This window comes from Lactuca serriola, chromosome 5, assembly GCF_051521515.1.
Source record: "Lactuca serriola cultivar US96UC23 chromosome 5, Lser_US96UC23_V15, whole genome shotgun sequence".
Taxonomy (NCBI): domain Eukaryota; kingdom Viridiplantae; phylum Streptophyta; class Magnoliopsida; order Asterales; family Asteraceae; genus Lactuca; species Lactuca serriola.
In genome coordinates, this window is record NC_136412.1 from 315,106,552 (window position 1) to 315,117,821 (window position 11,270).

The following is an 11,270-nucleotide window of genomic DNA, read 5'->3' on the forward strand; positions in this document are numbered from 1 at the left end:
TTTTTTAAAATTTTCTTGTGAATTTCACATTTATATCTTAAAAGATATCACATGTGAATATCATATTATATAATCAAATGTGAATCTTACATGATATATACATGTGCGGGTTCTTGCATTAATCATTTTTTTTCTTGTAGATTTTGAAGAATTTTTGGAAATATTGAAAAGGTGAAAAATGATAAATTGAAGAAAATATGGAAATCTTGATATGGAGAAATGATAACACTATGAATCTTTGTAGGTTTTTTTATATTTTATTTTGTATCAAATAAAATATTTGTATTATGTTTATAGAATGATTAATAAAAATGAGATTTTTTATAATTCACTTACGAATATTATAATTTAAGAAATATGCATATATGTATTTGAAAAAATATACATATATGTACCTAAAACGTTGATTTTTTTGTTAAAAAAATGCAGTTTTGAAAAAAATTGTACTTTTTTTTTGTTTTATAAAAACCGCAGTTTTTTTTTTTTTTTTTTTTTTTTTTGAAAAAAGTTCATTTTTTCTGAAAAACAAATACAGTTTTTTTTTCTAGAAAAAATGCAGTTTTTTTTTGAAAAAAATATGAGTTTTTTTTAAAAGAAAAAATTCATTTTTCATTTGAAAAATTCATGTTTTTTGAAAAAAATTAAAATATTTCCATTTTTGAAAAAAATCGAAAATTATTTAGAAAAAAAAATAAAACCAAAATTTTGAGTTATTTTGTTAATTTTTAAACATTTATAATTAATATATTATATAACACAAAAAATTAAACATTAAATGAAATTGGTAAGATGACGATCATGTCCTTAACGAAATACTTTTGATCCAACGCTCAACTTTTAGTTCTCGGGTTCTCAGGAAACTTGGAGTTCTCAACCGATCTCAACCCTATATATATATATATATATATATATATATATATATATATATATATATATATATATATATATGTATATATATAGTTAATAATAATAATAATAATTTATTAAAAATAATAAAATCAATAAATAAATAAATAAAACACAAGAACAGTCCAACCGGAAAAAATAATATTATTTATTTATTAAAAATAATAAAAAAACCAACAAAAAATAAACAAAAAATAAAAAAATAAAAAAATAATGAGGGTAAGAAATTTTAGGGGTGAATAAAAAGAAATTTCAGTAAGGTGTTAATTTTTGAAACGTTGAGCTTTTAAAAAATAACCGTTGGAAGTGGGAAGTCAAAGGGTCGGTGTACTGTGGGAAGTCAAAAGGTTGAGTCGATGTATTGGCGCTTAATATTACCACCTTCTTCCCTCTTCAACTCTTCACTCTTCGCTCTTCCACTCTTCACTCGTCCACCGGAGAGGCTAATCTCTGTAACTCCGCTCCTCCGAGACCCAAACACCCCTTTCATTCAAAGAAATTAACAAGATCGTCGTAAGTTTTCATTCTTCTCTCTTTCATTCGTTCTTCAATCATCCCGCGGCTCCCCAAACACCGCCGGAGACATGTTAGAGGGTTTTACTTGGAGGGGGACTCTTTCACACCACCGTATCTCCTTTCTTCTAGCGACGCCCGTGTTTCCTCTTTCTTTCATTCTCGGGCGTTCAAGAATTCTCTGCCTTTCCCTCTGCGTCTCTTAGGTAACGTTCTTGATTCTTGTATTATGTGTATTGCTGATTTTGTTAGGTATTTTCAATTAGGCAAAGATTCTTCGGGTCTATTGTCATTACTGGATTCGTCATGCTGTTGGGTTGTACTTTTATGCAGTGTATTTCATTGACATCTGGTTGCGATGTAATTTTGGTCCACCATCGATCAACAAAAAAGAGTACAATCTTTCTCATCTGATCTCCAGGTAGCGTGTTTTAGTTTATGGTAACTTTTTTGTGTCATGAAACTGTTTTTTTTTCTAAGCATGCATCATCATCACGTGAAGGATCAAACACTATGCCCATGGATCTTCTTGAACTATATCAAAGGTAAATTAATGACATAAATATACCTAATCGTTGCCTTAAATCTTAATTAACACATACGACGACTCTAGGTTTCTTTCTCTTCCTCCTTCATTTAATTTTTGTTTTGTTGGTCTTTTGAATTAGGTCACCCAATCGAAACTAGATCATCCATCAGACGGAGATGATTGGTCAAGAAAGTTGTGATGTGCTGTCAGTAAAACTTAAATAGTTTTGAAACCCAAAAGAGTATTGGTTAGTTGTAGATTGTTCTTCAGTGCACTTTAGGTGTTTGATGAAATGTCTTAACTAAGTTAAAGAGTTGTTTAGCTTTGTTTTGATGGTGAAAATGCAGAGAGAAGTAAATAATCACAAGCCAAAATAAAACATTAAACAAGTTATTGAGCTATTAGAAATTCAAGTAGGGAAATATAATTTATTGTTTGTATTTTCAATTCAGTTAGAAATAGTGGTGTAATTTGCATATTTGAAATAATTTTTGATTGTCATTGCTACAGAAATATTAGGACTTATGTTTGTAACTTTCTTACTGCAGGATTCTAGAGATTGAATCTTAATCAAATGAGGATACTTTCAAGAGGCGATGTATGAAAGGTCTAATGCTCTTTCCAAATTAATTTCATGATAATGATTTCTTTAATGTACTTTATTACTTCATGACAAAACTGTTGATTCTTTTTTACTTAATGTGGGACAAAACTTTTCACTATATTTTCATTCATGTAGGACAACATGGAATTGTGGGATGACATGGCAGAATTGAGACCTATTGTGTGATTATATAACAAAGTATATTATGGGTATGATAAATTTATGTATTTTAGTAAAATTAGTAAGGCTTATTGATTCTCAATTATGTGTGTGATTATTGCAGTGAAGTCATCTCATCTGATGGTCTGAGAGAAACTAGAGCAATACTGGATCAGTCAAGAGCAACCAGAAATCTGGAAGAAAAAATGAACATTTACAATGATGCCATGGTAAGAAACCAGATTGTACTTTGCCTATTACTTAATATTATATTAATATGCAAAATGTCTACTAGGGAATAAGTCTTTCCATATTGCCTCATAAATTTGAATGCTATTTAGATGCTAAGGTATAAAAACTTCCATTAAAAGTTTATATTGTCATAATCAAACCTATTAACACATTGTAATTTTATTATTTCACTTACTAGGTCACTGTACTTTGAAAAACTGAACATGTTTGGTTTTGGTTACCAATTATAGCATTATAACTTCTAAGGTTTTATTATTAAATTATTGTACTTTCAAAACTTAATCCAATTACTCTGAGATGTATTGCTATTCTCAATTTCAATTCTTTTAACAAGTTCCATTCATTAGTCTGCAACAAGAAAAGGTTTTGGAAACCAGATAAAGAAGATCCCCCTAAGAATTAAAGTGTTAACATGTAATTTTTACCCTTAACACTGTAAAATACTTCATGCTTTTTTTGTTGTTTTTTGGTTACTCTGTTAATGCTTTCTTTCTTGGATTGGCTATTCATCAAAGGCTTTTGTTACTGTAAATCCATGATTTTCTTTTTTTGGAATAACATATATCAAGTCCCTGTAGAGTAAAGCACTTATGGCCACGTTACATATATCAAGGGTAAGTTTGTCCAAAAATATCAATTTTGGCTAGAAAGTTGGAGTGATGGGAGAAAATGCATGGTGTACTTATTGACCGGGGTTTGGAGATTAGCTTAAAACATAATTCATTTTCTACTCTAACTTATATTACAACTGTTATAATTACAAAAAATACATATTTATTCATGTCTAGGTTTGTGATGTAACAGTCCCTCTTATTGATCAATTGTAAGACTTTATAACCATATCTACAATGATAAAAATAAAAAACATTGTCAAAAGTCATGATATTCAATATTTATCATTTTCTATTTGAATTCAAACTTCATAAAAGATTTACTCATTATATTTTCTTATGTCCTTTACATCCAAGCTTAGTAGTGCCAAGGTATTTTTTCCTTGGTTTTAGCTGTTGGTCACCTTGGCCATCCAGAACCTGTTGAGAATTGGTGGTGCGAGTCTTGTACTATAAACATGAAGATGCTTATTATGATAACAAATAAACGGCCAAAGGAAGCAACTAAAACTCTAAAGAAAGGTACTTTGGTCTATAAGTATGGAAGGTGTACTATTACATCTACTCGATTCTTAAATATTTTATTTTATAATGGAAAATTTAATTGTGAATTGAGATATATTGATGGTTGGAATCTTCACTATTATCTAATGAACAATTAATCTTTTACAGGTTAAAAGAAAATTATGGCTTCAAGTTTTGAATTCGGTCGTAAACATCTTCACTTAACCTTGCACAAAGTAAAGATGACATTCTACAAGTGGTAAGTATGTTTCTGTTTTTCCAAATTGCCCTTTTGAAGGTAAGACAAAAAAACTGTATTTATTCTCTTTTGCTACCCTAAAATGCCACAATATCAACATCTTAAACATTTAGTTCAAAAATGAGAATTGTAGGAACAACGAAATTTTGTTTGATAAGTACGAAGATGATGACAAATATCTATGGGTTTCTTGTAATCAGGCATTAAAAAGATTGGTTTTTGTTCAACGTTATAATTTTAGTCCTATTGAGTGTAGTGCTTTATTTATCTTTGTCATGTCTGGTATGTTTAGATGGTTTTGTTTAAAAGAAATCTATTTTTGTGCATATGATCTGTTGATTTCTATAAAGTATAAAATCTGGGTTGATGGTTATTGTGTTTCTAGTTTCTTTTCCAATTCTTTGCATTTACTGGGATCTAGTCATGGTTTGAATGTGTTATGTTTGTTTGCTCCATTTTAACCTTATTTTAATTAATATTAGCTAACAACATTATTGTCATCATAGGTTGTTGTAATAGGCTCACATAATCTGCCACATTTATGTATTTCAATTATTATCATCTAACAAATCCTCTTTTTGATAGAAGAGTAACTTAACTGGAGCAGTTGAGAGCACCTACAAATCTGGAATAAAGCTAAAAATGACTGACCATTAATATGATGCGGATACCAAGGTAAGAAGCCAAACCTTACTTTGTTGATTACTTAATAATAATATACATACAAAATGTCTGTTTGATAGGCTATGGTTTCTTCACTTTTGTCTTACACTTTCAATAGTTTCTTCCTATTAAGATATTCTACTTGACTTTAACCATTATACCTTCAGTTATAGCATTACTTTTTCGACAAATAACCTATTAAGAATATCTACTTTTTATTTTTTTATTCCCACATGAAAGTTAATTGTACTTTGATGATCTAACCATCTATAAGGTTACACTTTTAAATATAACATTATACTTTCGAAATCCAACATTTTACTTTCATTTGTTTTTCTTATCAAGACTTTGTCCTTTTAATACATTGTATTCTAAAAATCCAGCCAACTTTATTAGCACTATACATTCTATCAAGTCATTGTATTTTGAAACAGGAAACTTGTTTTTTTACCAATTATAGCATTATACATCCAATTATTTACCATAGGACACTAGACTTCTATTTTTTTTTCTTCAGTTTTAAGACTCTTACTCTCAAAATATAACCAATTATGGCATTATGGTCTCATGTATATCATTATCATTATACTTTCAAAATCTTTTTTATTAAGATATTGTACTTTTAAAATTTTACCCTTTCTGATTTTTGTTACTCTTTATTGCATTATCATTATACATTTTTCTATTTTTACCCATATGCGTTATAACATTATACCTTCACTTTATAGCATTTTTTTATATATATAAACTATATATGCATTGAACTTTGAAAAATTAAACTTCATTTGTTTTGTTTGCAGTGATTATATTATATTTTTAGTTATAGCTTTTTACTCTGATTAATCTAACCTATTAAGACATTATATTGGAAGTATGAATATTTGTACCGACTGCATAAGAACATGTATCAGGTATTTGATACATTGTACTTTTATCTTTTGTTATTGTACTTTCAAAATCTAACATATTAGAATATGCTTTTAATTGGTTTTAATATTTAACTGTATGGAACATTATATTTTCAATTATATATTTTTACTTTCAAAAACTAACTAATTAAGATATTGTAATCTAAATTGGTTTTATTTTTATTTTCTAATTTTGTTTTTTTGAAAACATTGTCCTTTCTGTACCTTTTCTAATTAAAACTTTATACTTTTAAAATCTAACCATATGCAACATTATTTTTTTTCTATTTTTAATATTATTCATTCAAAGTCCAACTTCTTAAGACATGTTTTTTTTTTTTTTTTTTTTTTTTTTTTGTAAATGTTGTTTAAAAATGTCAACTTATACTAATTGTGGCATATTATACTTTCAAAATGTAACCATGTATGGCATTAAACTCTAGAGAAAACTGCAAAAATGGTCCCTGTGGTATGCATATTTTTCAAGGTTTGGTCCAAACCTCGACTTTTTTGAAAATAAGGTTTTAAATAAGAGGTCCATCTAAGAGATGCAGATGCATAGGTTGTATAAATTTTTCTATTTGATTACATGTTATAACGCTTTCCTATTAAGTAACAGATCTTCCCTTTTGGTGACAGATCTTCTGCTGCATCTCCATTGAAGTTAGTGTTCGACTTAAACACTTCAAATAACATGAGGGTCTTTGATTTGAGTTCACATTTTATGATTTCTGCCATTTTGATTACTTGCCATATGAATTTAGGGAAATAACAACCATCACCCTTTTCTACCCTTTTCTTTTTGTCCACCAAAACCAGATGGATGATTTGTTATACAAGTGAACACCAAAGGTACTTTCCCCATGGAAACCTGATTGGCACACATCACACATATGAAAGGTCCAATGATCTTTCCAAATTAATTTCACAATAATGATTTATTTATTGTACGTGATTACATCATGACAAAACTCTTGTTTCTTTTTGACTTAATGTGGGACAAAACTTTTCACTGTATTTTCAATCATGTAGGACAACTTGAAATTGTTGGATGACATGGCCGAATTTGATGTTGAATTAGGTGTCTGGTTATTGCAGTGAAGTCGTATCTCATCTGATGGTCTGAGAGAAACTAGAGCAATAATGGAGTAGTCAAGAGCAACTAGAAATCTGGAAGATAAAAAAAGAAGCTAAATGAACATTTATTATTTTTCTTATTAGGTCACTGTACTTTGATAAACTGAACATGTTTGGTTTTGGTTAACATGTAATTTCTACCCTTAACACTGGAAAATACTTCATGCTTTTTATGTTCTTTGTTAGCTATTCTGTTAATGTTTAAAGGATGTTGTGTTGGGCGATTATGTCTTCATGGAAATGATATGTTGGTGTACAGGTAGCTACAACTATGAGTCTATGACCCTGTTTGTGTATTTCCAGAAATACCCCTCTGTTCCTGTAACTTGTGGTCATTTATTGTCTTCAGGAAATGATGGGATTAACATACTTCATGTTAAATCAATCAAAAAATATTCTTAACATTGCATGGAAAACACCTTTAGCACTTATTTTGTATGCCTAGTAATTCTTCACAAAAGATAACTTTTTTAATAATTTTATTTATTAAAAAAGTGTACTTTATTTAGCAAATTGGGACATCAGGGAAGGGAAATGTTACATGGTTTGGTCTTTGGTGTGTTGAAATGTTAAGAACAAGTGGTTTATATTATAAAGAGGTAATAATAATCAGTTCTCTTTTGTGAATGAAAATATTATATGGGAACATAATACGCTGGATTTGTTGAATTTACATTATTACCCTCTTTGGAAACACATAGACATGAGGAAACTCCTGACGAATTTTGTTGATGAATCAAAGCCAAGTCAATGCAAGAACATTGTCATCAGGGGTTTATTATCAATGCATATATTCCCCATGTTTTATAAATTTCATTTCATTTTCAAATAAATAATCATTTTAACAAGCCATAATTTTCTTTTAACCTGTAAAAGATTAATTGTTCATTAGATAATAGTGAAGATTCCAACCATCAATATATCTCAATTCACAATTAAATTTTCCATTATAAAATAAAATATTTAAGAATCGAGTAGATGTAATAGTACACCTTCCATACTCACAGACCAAAGTACCTTTCTTTAGAGTTTTAGTTGCTTCCTTTGGCCAATTATTTGTTATCATAAGAAGCATCTTCATGTTTATAGTACAAGACTCGCACCACCAATTCTCAACAGGTTCTGGATGGCCAAGGTGACCAACAGCTAAAACCAAGGAAAAAATACCTTGGCACTACTAAGCTTGGATGTAAAGGACATAAGAAAATATAATGAGTAAATCTTTTATGAAGTTTGAATTCAAATAGAAAATGATAAATATTGAATATCATGACTTTTGACAATGTTTTTTATTTTTATCATTGTAGATATGGTTATAAAGTCTTACAATTGATCAATAAGAGGGACTGTTACATCACAAACCTAGACATGAATAAATATGTATTTTGTGAACCACAAGTTCCCTTACATTACTCTGAGATGAATTGCTATGCTTAATTCCAATTCCTTTAAAAAGTTCCATTTTCGTTACTCTGCAACAAGGTTTTGGAAACCAGATAAACAACTTATGGTTGATAAAAGGAATAGAATATGCCCCTGAGAATTAATGTGTTAACATGTTTTTACCCTTAACACTATAAAACACTTGATGTTTTTTATGTTTTTATTTAGTTTTTTTTGTTAAAGTTTAAAGGTACACTTTTAGTTCCATTGAACACAAATAAGGGTGCTGTGTTGGGTGATTATGCCTTCATGGAAATGATAAGTTGCAGAAATCATCTATATTTGGTGACCAAAAATAACCACTTTACTTGGACACAGTGTAACGATGCAAAAATTTAAAACAATTTTTTCATTTTTCAAACAACATAAAATTATCAATATTCTCAAATCTAATGTTCAACAAATGTCATCATGATAAAAACATATCCCAAGATCATAAAATAATCCTCTGCCAGTGTGTATAGATCATGCCAGCGTCTTCCCGCGATCCTCACTAGTACCTGAAACATATAACACTTAACACTGTAAGCATAAAAGCTTAGTGAGTTCCCCAAAATACCACATACAATACATACACCACTCAAGGCCATAGCTCTATGGGACCTTCCGGCCCATGTGTCTCAGGGGACTTCCGTCCCAACCCTGGTAGACCTTCCGGTCCCACACGTAATGACCTTCCGGTCCATACCCTTTTTGACATTCCGGTCAATAACATACTGCTCATAACATAAAATAACACATACATATCACATATCATCTATCAACATATATCACATACTCTTCTTAGCACATAAGACCTTCCGGTCACACATAAATACCACTCTAGGTAACGTATAGTGAAAAGACTCACCTCGTATGTTGTCTAGTAACTCACGTGCTCGGTATCCCTGAACCTCGTAACAATGACCTAGCCTCGCCTAAACACATAAGCAATCATCTCAAATCAATAACGGCTCTCCAGGATAGACTAGTCCCTTCCAATGTCCTCTCAGAAGGCTAAAAGGCCATTTTACCCATCTAATGGTCCAAAAGTCCAAGTGTTGACCAAACCTAAAAGTCAACTGTAATCAACGGTCAAACTTTGACCAGACTCATCGAGTGCACTCGTGTGACTCGGCGAGTCCAAGCGTGTCCCCTGAATCCTTCTAAGGTCTCACTCGACTCGTCGAGTGAACCTTCTACTCGACGTGTTGCCACCGACCATGAATCACGGGGCAACCCCGACTCGACTCGTCGAGTCCCCTTATGGACTCGGCGAGTTCCTTCCATGGCAACACTCAAATGACCTTTTGAGGTCAGATCTGTTTCTCTAACCTATAGATCTGACCTTACCATACTCGATAATCACGTAAAGGTCTGACCTTTACACTCATGCAACGTCCAATATGCTTCTTTTGGCGAAATAGCCTCTAAAATGGCAACCTATGTTCATATCTCTAATGGAATAGCTTAAAGTAGGGAGGTTAGGGCTCTCTTGTAACAATCGTAAAAATTAGGTCGAGGTCTACCGCATAAATACCAAAACTAATTGTGACGGAGGACTTAATGTACGACGTTCTTATAAAAATAAGTATATATATTTTTTTAACAACAAGAATCGTTTAATATAGATCATTATTAGAATGCGACTAGTTATATGCTAATGAAATCAATAAGATATGTATACGATTAAGTTCATATAGTAGAAGGGCATTATTTATAAAAATATCTAAGTCCATGCAATTATGTTAGGTAATAATAAGTGAACCTTATTATTTTTATGACAAAAGTGTAACAAAATATATGGAGCATGAAATATACATAAGTGTGCATATGGTTAGGAAATCTCAAAAACTTCCTCATCCATACCCAAGAAGTTCATTAGTTACATAATACACCTCATGTAAGGGTTAGTATGACACTATTTGCAACATACTACTAGCCATAAGAATTAAAGGCCAAAGTCAACACCTAGGACTCTACTCTCCTCTCTCTCGCGTGGTTAATGCTCTTTCACCCACCAAATCCCACCTTTTCTTCATGTAGCAAGTACCATACACTAAATGGGGTTTCTTTCTGTGACAACCCGAAATTTATCCCGTCATTTTAACCTCTTCTTCCGTTAATAAAACCCGCTTTATTAAATTGTTCGTTAACCTTTTGGATTAGGTTAATTAAATTAGGACTTTTATTATGACTTCATAAGGGTTGGAACAAATTAGAAACACCCTCGATATTCCCTTGAAAAATTTTTAGTTTCAACCAAGTCAAATTTCGACCATTTAATCGGGTGTGACCAAAAGCCCCGTTTAACGTCAGTATCGGGTAGATTTCCACTGAGCCACAAACTCAACCCCTATATAAGGGGGAGTGGACTCCATTTGAAACCTTTCCACCCTCTCTCTACTCTCTCTCTCTCTCTCTCTACAAGTTGCCTTCGATCCAAAAACGCCTCTTTCAAGCCCCAAACTAGTATGTGATCTACCCTAACTTGTTGTTTAGCTCATTTAACATGCAAATTCGTGTTTAAGACATCCAAAAGTGGCAAAATCATGTGTTTACGGCCCAAGAAATCTCTTGGACCGCAAACACCCATAAGTGGGGTTTTGAAGCCCCAAAACCCTTCTAAATCACTCTTAGGGCTTAGATATGACTCGTGGACTTGCATCTATGAGATTAGAACACCAAAACCTTGCCTTTTGAAGAGTAAACATGAGTTTACGGCCCAAGAACACTCTTGGACCGTAAACCCCTCTTCATGAGCCGTGAACACCTTTTAAGGTGTTAAATTTGCCCTTAAACA

General features: G+C 31.3%; 1 long non-coding RNA gene across 8 annotated transcripts; it reads left to right on the top strand.

The window, feature by feature from the left end:
- Positions 1 to 1,267: 1,267 nt before the first annotated feature.
- Positions 1,268 to 7,251, top strand: LOC145051847 (uncharacterized). Of its 8 annotated transcripts, none has more exons than XR_013683845.1 (12): positions 1,268 to 1,625; positions 1,753 to 1,964; positions 2,088 to 2,195; positions 2,497 to 2,555; positions 2,688 to 2,761; positions 2,836 to 2,941; positions 3,937 to 4,096; positions 4,247 to 4,337; positions 4,923 to 5,012; positions 6,548 to 6,571; positions 6,728 to 6,808; positions 6,941 to 7,251. It is a non-coding gene; the product is annotated as an uncharacterized LOC145051847 (long non-coding RNA). The 8 variants fall into 8 exon arrangements; XR_013683848.1 differs by having other exon boundaries at positions 4,926 to 5,012; XR_013683842.1 differs by having other exon boundaries at positions 1,753 to 1,840; positions 1,922 to 1,964; positions 6,548 to 6,808.
- Positions 7,252 to 11,270: the final 4,019 nt, after the last annotated feature.